The sequence below is a fragment of the Pinus tabuliformis genome, chromosome 6 (genome assembly GCF_031772625.1).
Source record: "Pinus tabuliformis cultivar Carrire ecotype Pingquan chromosome 6, CPIR1, whole genome shotgun sequence".
Taxonomy (NCBI): domain Eukaryota; kingdom Viridiplantae; phylum Streptophyta; class Pinopsida; order Pinales; family Pinaceae; genus Pinus; species Pinus tabuliformis.
In genome coordinates this window covers 1111666372-1111679137 of record NC_142292.1, presented here as the reverse complement: position 1 = coordinate 1111679137, position 12766 = coordinate 1111666372, and positions in this window count along the sequence as shown.

Genomic DNA, 12766 nt, shown 5'->3' with positions numbered 1-12766 from the left:
GAGAATTAATTGTGATGTGATGGGATAATTTGATGGGGTTGGGAATTGATGTAATATGGTGTTGGAAAATGTGTGATATAAGAGGGGTATTAAACTTAGGGAAATGAGAATGAAGGGATTTATGAGCAGAGGGGTTATATGGGTTTAAAACTTAGGAATAGTATCAATACTTCAAAATTAATGTATAAACCTTAGAGTAACCTTTACTCTTCTTTATTTTTCGTCTACACACGAAACGCAGTTGATGTTTGATTATGGCGCATTAGACTAATAGCCTGTGCATTTTCAAAACATAAAAATGAATCCTTCCTTTTCTTTTGCTTCCCTAGCATTTTATTGATATGGATGCCTATAAATCATCAAATTCTCCTAAAATTTTATCTTTTCATTCTTTTTCATCCATATCATAACTTAAGATTTTAAAATTATTTTGACTAATATGCTAACTTATCAAAACTAAATAATGTTATAACATCAGCTCCAGCTGGGGACTGCTTCCCCCTATGGGATACAGAGAACAAGCAGATCCAAGTTCCTTCTCCTCGGGCTATGGAGTCTTTGCTAAAACAGATACTCACTTGCAATTTTGAAAAATAAATAAACTCTCTGAATATTTACAGATGATGAATTAATGAAGAATTAATACTAAATGTAATGTTTCAAGCATCTCCTCTTAACTGACAATGAGGAATACTCTCCTTCCAGATTTTGTAGGATAAATGTATTATTCCCTTTGACTTATACAATGTTGAATGGACCAAACCAGAGGTTTTCAAATTTTGCATGTTTACCTTTGTCTTCTCTCCTTGTGTCCCATATGAGTACTAGGTCACCTTTCTTGAAATTTCTTTCTCTCGCCTTTCTATCAAACAATTCTTTCATCCTGTTATGGAATTTCCATAGCTTGTACTGAATTTCATCCCTGTCTTCATTTAACTCAATAATTTGATTAATCCTTTTTGATAAATCATATTTTTCTTCATAATATTCCTAGAGGAACCTCATAACAGGTAAGGCTAAATGAGTAGGAAAAATTGCTTCCTTACCATAAACTAATTAGAAATGAGACTTGCCTATTGATCTCTTAGGAGAAACTCTGTTTACCCAAATAGCATGAATAAGATGGATGTCCCAACTCTTTTTATGGTCTTCAAGAGTCTTCTTAATGACCTTAACTAAGCTCTTTTTGGAAGACTCTGCTAGCCCATTACCCTTTGGACAGTATGGTGTAGAATTTTGTAAAAGGATTGGATATTTTTGACAAAATTCAATCATTTTAACACTGTTGAAAGTTGCTGCATTATCTGTAGCAATCTGTTGAGGAAATCCAAATCTTTATAGGATGTTTTCTTCAATAAATTTAATCACAACAGTATCAATTGCATTTTTAACCGGTATAGCTTCTACCCACTTGGTGAAATAGTCTATAGCAGTTAAAATCCATCTGTGTTGATTGCTGGAATGTGGATGAATTTCCCCTATAAAGTCTAATCCCCATTGTAGAAAAGGAGCATCAAATGATACTGGAACCAAGAGAAGTGCTAACATCTTCTATTTTCCTGCAAACAATTGGCATGGTTTGCAACTTCTTACTTTTGCTCCAACCTCTTTGAAAAGTGTGAGCCAATAGAAATCTTCTTTTAGAATTTTGTAGGCTATTGCTCTCCAGGCATAGTGTCCACCACAAAACCCTACATGGAACTGATCTATAATTCCCTCTGTTTCACTTTTAGTTAAGCACAAAAGAAGGATATTAAGAGGGCCTTTCTAGTATAGATTAGCGTTAATAATGCAGTATTTCACTGCTTTAAGATTCATAGCTTTGCACTGTTTTAAAGTAAGATCAAATGAACATTGAAAATTTCTAAGAAACTGCACAATATCAAAGTATCAATCAAAAAGTAGATATTTGTGATCTATGTGAACAAGAATGGCTTGATCTGAAGGAAGAGGTTCTTGTGGATTCTCCTATGTTGTTAAGGAAGGTTCTTGTGGATTCTCCCTTGATGACATTTCGGAAACCATATTTATCCCCAATACTTTGCAGTTGGATTCAGCTAACAATTTGGCTAGGCCTTGGCCTTTTACTAGCTTTCTGGTTTTTATTTGAAGGTCAAATTCAATGATTTAGCAATCCATCTCCCTCTTCTCCCATCAGTATCAGGTTGAGTCAAGATAGTTTTAACAGCATGATTAGGGACATAAGTTGTGATGTGTGAATGCAGGACATAGGTTCTAAAGGCTTTGAGGGCTTGAATTAAGGCATAAGCTTGTTTTTCAATAATATCATACCCGAGTTCAGCATCTCTCATTATTTTTGAAAACATGGCTATGGTTTGGTCATCACCATTTGTATTCTTTTGTAAAAGTACAACAACTAAGGTTGTCTCGAATAAAAAAGGAAATATGATAAAAGGTGAAGAGTAGTCAGGGCTAGCTAATGTAGGCGCTTCAAATATAGCCTTTTTGATCTGATCAAAAGCATACCAAGCAGGAACTGTCCATTTCACTTCATTATTTTTCTTAAGCATATATGTTATATCTTTAAATATCTCAGCATAATTTTGGATAAACCTTTTGAGAAAATTGATATTTCCAAGGAAGGTTTGGATCTCTTTCTTATTCCTTGGCAGAGATAGGGTCTGAATAGCTGAAACTCTCTTTGGGTCAATTATAACTCCCTCCTTGGATATTATATGCCCTAGTAATTTCCCTTCTTTCACAGCAAATAAATATTTCTTTGGATTGATGGATATGCCAAATTTCCTACACCTGTCAAAAACCTTGCTCAAGTGTTTTAAATGATTTTCATCAGAATTAGAGAAAACAATTAAATCATCTAAATAAATGATAGTGAATTCATATGTTTTGCCTACAAATGCTAAATCCATAGCCCTCTGGAAAGTTCTCCAACATTGGTTAACCTGAATGGCATTCTGGCATACATGAATGTACCCCATGGTGTGGTGAAAGCAATTTTGTCTTGGTCAACTTCACTTACCATGATCTGATTATAACTAGAAAATCCATCTAGCATAGAGATCCTATTGGCACCTGAAACTTTTTGAAGTAGGTGGTCCATTTTGGGCAATGGATAATTATCCTTTAAAGATGATTTATTCAGATTTCAGAAATCTACACATAGCCTAATCTCACCATTTTTCTTTTTGACAGGAGCTAGGTTGGCTACCCAATTAGAATACCTTAAAGGCACTATGATATGAGCATCAAGCAACTTTTTAAGTTCCTTCTAAATAGTTGGCAATAATATGGGATTAATTCTTCTTGGCTTTTGCTGAAAGGGTTTTTCTTATGGTTTCAAAGGAATCTTATGTTCAATCAAGGATGTCTCATAAGTTTTCAATTCATTATAAGACTAGGGAAAAAAATCTTTGTAGTTCTTAAGAAGATTCAAGTATTTGACTTTAACATCTGAAGGTAAAGTTGAAGACAGTTTAACATTTATCACATCATCCAAAGTCCCAATATTACATTCTTCAATTTCCTCTTCTAGTGAGTGAAACAAGGGATTTTTAGAGACATCATTATTATCGAATAGTTTTCCAATGGGACTAATCTTTTAGGGATAAAATTATTAGATAACTGGATGATATCATGATCAAGAATTTTAGGACTAAATGAAGTTTCTGGATTCTATTGATCTAATTCTTGGACAACTTGTTGATCTTCTTTGATTTACATATTTGAGAATTCATCAATGATTTGAAGAAAAGATTTTAATTGTTCATCATCTTCAAAAATCTGCCAATGTTTAAGGTTATCAATGAATTGATGGCCTATACTTGACTTGGATTTGGTATTCTAATAATAGTGGTTCAGGAATTTTGAAAGAGCTTGCTGAGAGATCTAGTGAATCAACATGCATATTTTCATCTCTGGGAATGGCAGTTACATTAAATCCTTGGAAGAAATTCTCAATTGTGTCCCAAGCTTCATTTCTGTAAGATCTAAGCCTTGGGTGTTTAGTTTGACATAAATTTCTAACTTGGTTTACTATAAGCTTAGAGTCAGAAAAGAAACTCAAGTTCTGGACCTTTAGACTCCTAGCTAACTCAAGACCAAGAAGAAAATCCTCATACTCATCCACATTATTAGTGACGTCAAAATAAGTTTACATGACTGAGTTATGTTTTCTTTGTTTGGTGATATAATAACAATTCATGCTCCTGCTCCTTCCTTTGAGAAAGAGCCATCAAAATAAAGTTTCCAGATATCTGATTCTACTACTTTAGGCTGGGAAACAATATTTTCAATGGCAAGTTGAGTGTTTGATGCATTTTGTGAAGACAAGTGAAAGAAACCAAAATCCTAATCTACTGCATAGATAGGGTGGTTTTTTGCATGATCAGACCTACAGATAGGATGAAGGACACAAACTTCCCTATATAACCTTAAATGCTCACCTCCATAGACTGGAATAGTAGCAAAATACGTGTCCATCTGAAGTGATCCTCCTAGTTTAGCACAACATGATCTAGATAGACGCATGCCAAACTTGGCAGGAATATCAGTGACAACTATTTCTAACACTATACTTTTGACAGGTATTTGAGCTAAGGTCACAACTAGGTCTTTGATCAATCCTAAGCATGGTACTTTCTTTGAATCAAAGGTGTAAAGGTCATGATAGGAACGGGTGACTTGTAACTAAAGTTGGTCCATAATTACCTTTGTCATAAGGTTATGAGAGACTCCAGAATCTAGCATGCAGTTATAAAAAAAGAAATCATGAGCTTTTAGTGTTACATAAAATGGTGGAACAATTTCATCAATCATATCATAACTAGGGCAAATACAACCGAGGATTTTTCATCCTGCAAACTAATAACATCTCCCTCAGCATCTACACTAGAAGACTATATCCATTTGAACACTTGACTTTTGTAACTAGGATTTTTGGAAAGTCCAGCTAAAGGTATAGGAATCTTGAACCTTTACAATTCCTTTCCAATATTAAAAGTAGTCAAAACGGTCTTGTCAAATGGAAGGGTCTCAGTGGATGACTCTATAGTCTGAGGGGTTTGAGTTTGTGTTTGAATGGTTCTCATTGCAGGTTTGATATGGTGGTGGATTTTGGAGGTCTACCAAGATCTGATCTAGGTCTTAAATCATACCTTTTATTTAATTCTACAATTAAAAATTCAGAGAATGCTTGATATCTGGAAATTTGAGTATCCCCTACTTCTAGTTCAAAATATTGTGATGAAGATGAAGGAACTATGGCCATTTGTATTGTTGATGAGTTAATGTTATTGATATCTTTAGTAATTAAAGGGCCTGTATCATCTGACCGTTGATCATCAATAAGCAAAAGAGGCTGAATGTTTTGATCAGAACCTGGTCTCTGAAGAATTTTCATTTGAGGAGCTCTTCTGAATTGCGTTTGAGCTTGAGGTCTAACAACAGTTTTTTGATTGCCTCTAGGTTATGTTTCAATCTTTGAAATCTTGTTAGAAAGATTCCTAAGCAAAGATGTAATTTCATCAATTTTTTTATCTTCAAGTTTAGATTTGGAGGAGGATGAATCATCAATCTTAGCTTTTAGTTTTCTTTCTTCTTTTTTTGCTTTAGCCTTAAGTTTACCAGAAGCTGACCTATTGGATTCTACCTCTATAGCATTTGTCTGCATGTCTTCTAATGTATTAGAAACTATTTCCCTTAGCATGACTACAAAGTCATCATCAAATGCTTTGGAAAATTTGACCTTTGCAACTTCTATTGGTGGTTTACAATCAGCGGGCATTTTATGATAGAGTTTATTAAATCTTTTAATGAATTCAACAATTGGTTCTCATGGGTTTCTCTTTAATTCCTCAAATTCATTAAGGAAGTAAACAGGATCTTTCTTTACCCCCCATTGATTTTTGAAGATTGTTATGAGCTCATTCCAAGTTTTGATAGAGTCAGCTCTGAGCTACCTAAACCAAATCTTAATATTTCCTTCTAGTTATTGCACAAATAATCTCATACAAACATTTTCCTCTTCAATGTTCATATTGTCAGCAAAATCTAAGAAGGCTAACACATGATCTTCTATTGAGGGTCATGTTTCTCCATTAAATCTTAGCAAATGCTTTAAATATCCATCAGGAAAATTTCCCAAGTTTGCAGGGAGAACTAGAGCAGCATACCTAGCTTGCAAAATGGGTTGAAAATCCATAACAACATCAGGAGTATGGGGTGTCTGAGTGGATGTTGATGAGGAAGAGGAAGATGATGAAGATGAAGGAGATGAAGATGAGTTAGGAGGTGTATTAATATGTGGAGGAGAGGGAGGAGCCCTCTTTAAGGATTTGAAAGGGATTTTTATAACCAATTTCTGAACTCCTAGTGGGAAGTCTTCCTTATTTTCAAATAAAGGATTCGAGTAGACAGAAAATGTCTCTTCAAAATTAGTTGAGGATGATGGAATAGAATAAGGAGTTGGAGTAATGAAATCTTGAGGTTTGAATTCAAGTAAATGTAAACCCAATTCTTCCTCAGATGAAGGTGATTTGATAGGAATGGATGGAACTTGATATGTTTCAAGTGACTGTATCAAAAAGGCTGATGGAAGGTCTACTCCTCTGGAAATAAGATCAGAAACCCTAGGAGGTAGTTCAATCCAATCAGGATGGGTGGTTATACATGAAAATGGATCTACAGATGGAATGTCTTCATGGTGTAACTCTGAAGAAGAAGAAGGTGTTCTACGTCTTCTCCTTGAAGAGGCTCCCATGATGAGTCTTTTTGGGTCTGGCAGAGGCTTAACAATCTCAGAATTAGAACGTGATCTTGTATTCTTATAGGGAGCCAGCTTGGACCAGTGGAATCACTAGGTGAAATATTTTGACCTATAACCTTATCTTTTACTCACCTTAAAGGAAAGGGAAAATCGTTGCCCCAGGGAAAATTTAACTTTCAATTCTTTGCTCCCCGGCAACGGCGGCAATATGATGTTGTCCTTTGAGATAACCTAAGGTAAATGGGCTATGCCAAAGCATCTAAAATGTTTTGTTTGATTTTAATGGTTGGATGACCAGTGAACTGCTTTTAAATAGGTGCTTTAAACTTAGACATATTTTCAATAAAACAAAAGGTTGTTCTTTAAATACATATGGTTATTTTGATTTTAAGTGGGATGGATAAGTAGAATATGAAGAAGTATAAATGATTTAATATTTAGATAGAGTATTTGACCATTTATAAGCAGAAATTAAGAAAATTGTGTTTTCTTAATCAACAAAATATAATTAAGTCATTTCAAAAATCTAGTGCAATTTAAGTTCAAAGAGGAATTCACAATAACAGATAGTCCTGTAAACTAATCTCTTAATTAAATTACAACTTCACAGAGGATTTAAAATGAAACTGAGATTCAAATAAATTTTCAATTAGATGACTATAAAAGAAATAAATTATATGAGGAATACATAATGAAAAACACAATGAAAATAACTCACTGAGAGACAAACCATATGAAGTAAATATATAATCTTTTATTATATAAAAAATTCTCCAGCTTAGTACAAATCTATTTGCTAACTGGTTGAAGGGTGCAACCCTGAATACTTCGACAGAATGAAGTATTTAAACAAAAATACAAAATATTACAATAAATTCTTGAGTGACAAGGCATGCTATTATTTCTTAAAACTAAAAGAAAGGGAAGGAATTCGATCAAAATGAATGAATCTGCACATCTGGCCTTGTTTTGATGGAAATTTATTGTTCAGTGGCCACTATTCTGGTGTTGCACTGGCAAAAACTGATCTGTCCTCTAATCCTGATGTTCCAACAACTTTTCCCACTGTTCTTCATGTGGAATTGATATCTTAGTTACTCTATGGTAGATCTCATCTACCTTAGTATACTTGGAAAAAGTGGGTTTTACAGCAAAAATATGTTTTATCTCATTCTGAATAAAAACATATGTTGTTGATGGTCTCGTAGAACATCGTGCCTATCATGGAACCCTTGATGTTGGAGGACTTGGATGTGCCCTTGGCAATGTCCTATAGCTTCTTCAAGTAGTCCTCCTTGATCATTAACTTATCATTGATGACAAATAGTGAAGGAATACCCTTCTTGTTTAATGCATCAATCCTTGTAAAAAATCTATTGACTGCCACTTCAAGAGTGTGACACTTCTCTGTCAATTGCACTAATAAGTTCTTTTTGGTCAGAACTTTCTTCACCTCCAAAATGGTCTCAGTCCTGTCATCCACCCCTAGATCATCAAGTTCATACCTATTTTTAGAATTAACAAACCTTATAATGTTGTTGGTTGTAGTAGACATCTCTCCCAATTGATCATTTATCTTGGCAATTGTCTGGTTTGCCTTTTCCATTAACTCCTATTAAAAATAATCTGGATACATGGCCATATTTCATCAATCTCCTCTATGATGTTGTTCCAGATAATTTCCTTGACATTACCAAGAGTGTAGCCAATGGAAGACTCAATTGTTGATTTCTTCCATGCTTCTATTTAATTCTGAGCTCTCTGAAGCTCTGTTGCATGAAAAATGTTAGATTTCTTTTGATGATCCTCCAGTAGTTTTACTTGATCATGGAGTTTCTTAATCCCTTCAGTCTGCAGGGACATATTTTGAACTGCACTGGCCAACTGGTCCGCAGCATCTCTTGTACTAGTGGTAGCTAATATGGTAGTCAGAATGACTGTGATAGGAAGTGCTTCTAAAGGAGCAGTCTATTTAGCAACCTTCTCCTTTTCCTTGATTAATTTCTCCATCTCTATTTCCATCTGCTTAAGATGAGAAGTATTCTCCATGATGAGTTTCATCATGTCTTCCTTTTCAGTCTCTCTCTCTGCAATATCCTTAGCTACAGGATCTTCAATAGATGGGAGTTTCAACTGTTTCCTTAGTGTTGATATATCCAAATTCTTCTTCTTGGCCAGCTCCTCTACAACATTGATGTTTGCAGGATCATAACCAAGTTTGATTTCCAAATCTTCCAAGGTTTTGATCCTGGTATCTTTGGAAAGTGTTGAAAATTTCTTCATCTTTAGTTGTGACTAAATATTTGTTATTGTGACCTGTAATTTGGACAAAGTCATAGCTGTTTTAGTTACAGTAGAGAATATCATTTCCCCAATTTGTTTATGCATCTCCATTTGGTCAATGGGATGTATATCCTTGACATCAAACTCAAAATATGTCTTTCTATAGTTTGATGCTCCTTTGGGTTGAGGAACTTGTGCCTGAAGGAATGCCATCTGCATTTTCCCCTTCTCTGAGTCAAAGGATGATAGTAGCCTGCTTTGGGCACCTAAAGTCTGCTTCCAAAAATGGTTGTATGTGTTAATCTTCAAGGCTTCGTTTTTGACTTTTATTTCCTTGAAGATATCCATGATGCTCTTCTCTGGCTCGCTTGAAGTAGATGTACCCGTGTGCAATAATTTGTTGTTGCTCTTGTGAGGCTGTGGAGGTGGTAGGAGACTATGTAGATTGATCACTCACTAATGAAGATACAAGAGGCCCATTAGTGGTGATAAGAGTATTCTACTTTGAATCTTTGCTAAGGCTTAGTCTGGAACTAAGCTTAGCATTCTTTCTGTACATGATTTTAAATCCCTCATTGAAGATATTAGTGCCTAAAGGGGACTCTTCCTCTCTGCTCCTTTTGGCTATCTTTTCTTGCATTGTAGGAGTTTTCCCTATTCATGAGGAGACCTTTTGTTCTTCTGCCTCCTGTAACATGATCTCTACCCACTCTAGCTGATTCTTATACTTTTCTATTTCTAGCCTGGGTGTGTGAAAGTAAGGAGTAGACTTGGTTTCTACCCTTAATCTAGAAATTATCCCTAATGGATCATAAGACCAGGTAAAACTGAGATTAAACTGCATTTCCTTCAGAAGTTTGTCAGCCTCTTCCCCTATCGCCCTGTTGTTGCAAATGAATTGGCCAACCTACATTTTTATCTTAAACTGATATTTTTTCTTGGAAGCAACAAAATGGACTTCATACATGTTGATCATCTATCTAATGTATTCTAAGGAAAAAATCCTCATTGGGAGGAATTTTGGCAACTTATAAGGTGGGAGATCACATCCAAAAATCCTTATTTCTATGTAATTTTCATACAAGTACCAGTCTCATGTTTGCACTTTTCCTGACAAATGCAAGATATTTTTGATTTCTTCACTAATCCTTGGCTCAGTTCTGCTGCTTAGGAGGCCTATGGCTGGGTGGACGAACATTTCAGTAAACTATATGTAAGTGTAATCTTTATGCTCTCTCATAACCAAAGTAGTCCATAAAATGACCAATTGCTGGTTTCCCTTCTCATCTAGCTTTTGCAAAGACAGGTTCACGTTGTCCCCCTAAAAATATAGGAACATGTAGACTAAGACAGAGGGATATTTGAATATCTCCTCTGTGGGAAACTTGACCAACTGTTGATGAATAGACTCTGCATGAATATGGCTGAAATTGAACACAATTGAGGGCTTAGCATCATTAGAAAATATGGATAAAAATCCTATAATGGCCTCATCTACCCATTGGTTAGAGTAGTACCCAAGGATGTAGGAAATGACAGTGATTATCTTCTTAGCTCTCTCAGGGAATATGGAGGAGGGGCAACGAGGATTTTTCTTTGGTAATGCAGCATCTTGTGTCAAGAATAATTCAAGAGTTTGGGCTCTCTTAGAAAAGTCTAATTTCTGGTATATTTCAACTAGAGATTCATAAGAAAATGGGATAGCATTGTTTACTACGAGGGCTTGCATCATTTTATCAATAGCCTAAGGAGTTATGGTGAATAAAATTTGTCCAGTGGGGTTGACTATGGCCCTTTGGTTTGGAAAATATGAGGCATGAAATTTTCTAATGAAATCAGGGGTTTTGGGGTGCAAAGAAAGATATTGTGAGGTAGGTTTGACTCCCACAGTTGGATATCATCTGGTTTGTCAATATATTTATCTTCAAGCCAGCAATACATCTCAAAGAGGTTGAGCTCACAGAGTGTTTCGTGAATTTTGTAGTCTCTATCATCCATAGGGATATGGTGAAGATCTATAGGAGGATAGATCATAGGATTGACAATTTCCTCTGGTCCTTTGTCCTTTAGAGGCATGTTGACTATGGTTCAGAGACTACAAATTTGATTGGGAGGAGATAATTCACAGTCATACAAAAGGTTCTAGGGACAGGAACAGAAGGAATAATCCGGAAATGATTAGACAGATAGTGTCATTGACAGTTGACAATGTCAGGATTTGGCGAGAAACTTGCAATCAAATCAATGGCAGTGATAGAACATGAATTATGTAACATGTAAACAGATAAGAAGGAGGTTTATCTAGGAATTCTGGTTTTCCATTGGTGGTTTGGATCCACTGAATTAACGGCTAAGAAAATTAAATTCTTAATGGGTTGATTGTGGAGGGAATGAATATGATTTGATGGGGTTTAATGGATAGATGAGGTGGCATAAGAGGAAATCTTGAAGCACAATGGTCAAGTAAGTGGTATCGGGAATAAGGAATCAACTTTTCGGGGGGGTGAGTGGTTTGTGGTTCACTCATCGGGGTTCTGAAATGTTGTGGAGTTGACACGTAGAGGCAGACACGTTTGGTATACTGCCCATTTCGAACCCCTCCGGCAGTAAATATCAGATGGCGAGGGGGGGGGGATTGCATGAGGGTTGTCGGATGTGAGAAGATAGGCGGAGATGAAGAGTGAAATGGTGGAGAATTAACTGTGATGTGACGGGATAAATTAGTGGGGTCAGGAATTGATGTAATATGGTGTTGGGAAATGTGTGATATAAGAGGGGTATTAAACTTAGGGAAATGAGAATGAAGGCAATTATGAGCGGAGGGGTTATATGGGTTTAAAACTTAGGAATAGTATTCATACTTCAAAATTAATATATAAACCTTAGAGTAACCTTTACTCTTCTTTCTTTTTCTTCTGCACACAAAAACACAGTTGATGTTTGATTATGGCGCATTATACTAGCAGCCTGTGCATTTTCAAAACATAAAAATGAAGCCTTCCTTTTCTTTCGCTTCCCTAACATTTTATTTTCCTTTGCCTTCTTTATTTAGGGCAGCTAGTACCTAACATTTTATTGATATGGATGCCTATAAATCATCAAATTCTCCTAACATTTTATCTTTTCATTCTTTTTCATCCATATACTAACTTAACATTTTAAAATTATTTTTACTAATATGCTAACTTATCAAAAATAAATAATGTTACAACAGAAGGCATTGATGGACTTGTTTCAAAACAATAGTGACCACAGGAAGCTGGCACTAAAGGACAAACTCAGAATGATCAAGATGGAGAAGGGCGAGTCAATTTCGATGTACTTGACCAAGTTCACCCAATGTCAAGATGAGCTTGGAAGTGTCAAGATTACTATTGTAGAAGATGACCTGGTGAGCCTAGCACTTCTAGGACTTCTCAAGAGCTGGCATAGCTACCGTAATTCAGTTAATGGGACAAAGAAGCTACCAGAGTGGGAGCGATTGTGGTCCGACTTTGTACAAGAAGAGATTCGATGGAACACCAGAGACGAATCCACATCAAAGCATGATGATGAGGAGAATTGTGCCTTAGCTAGGAAGGCGAAGAAAGGGAAGGGGAATTCATCCCATTCCAAATCAGATTCCAGTCAAGGCAGCAAGAAGAAGGACATGTCAAAAATAAAGTGTTTTCACTTGCACGAGTTGGGACACTATGCCACAAAGTGTCTACACAAGAAGCCCGGTAAGAATCCCTCAAG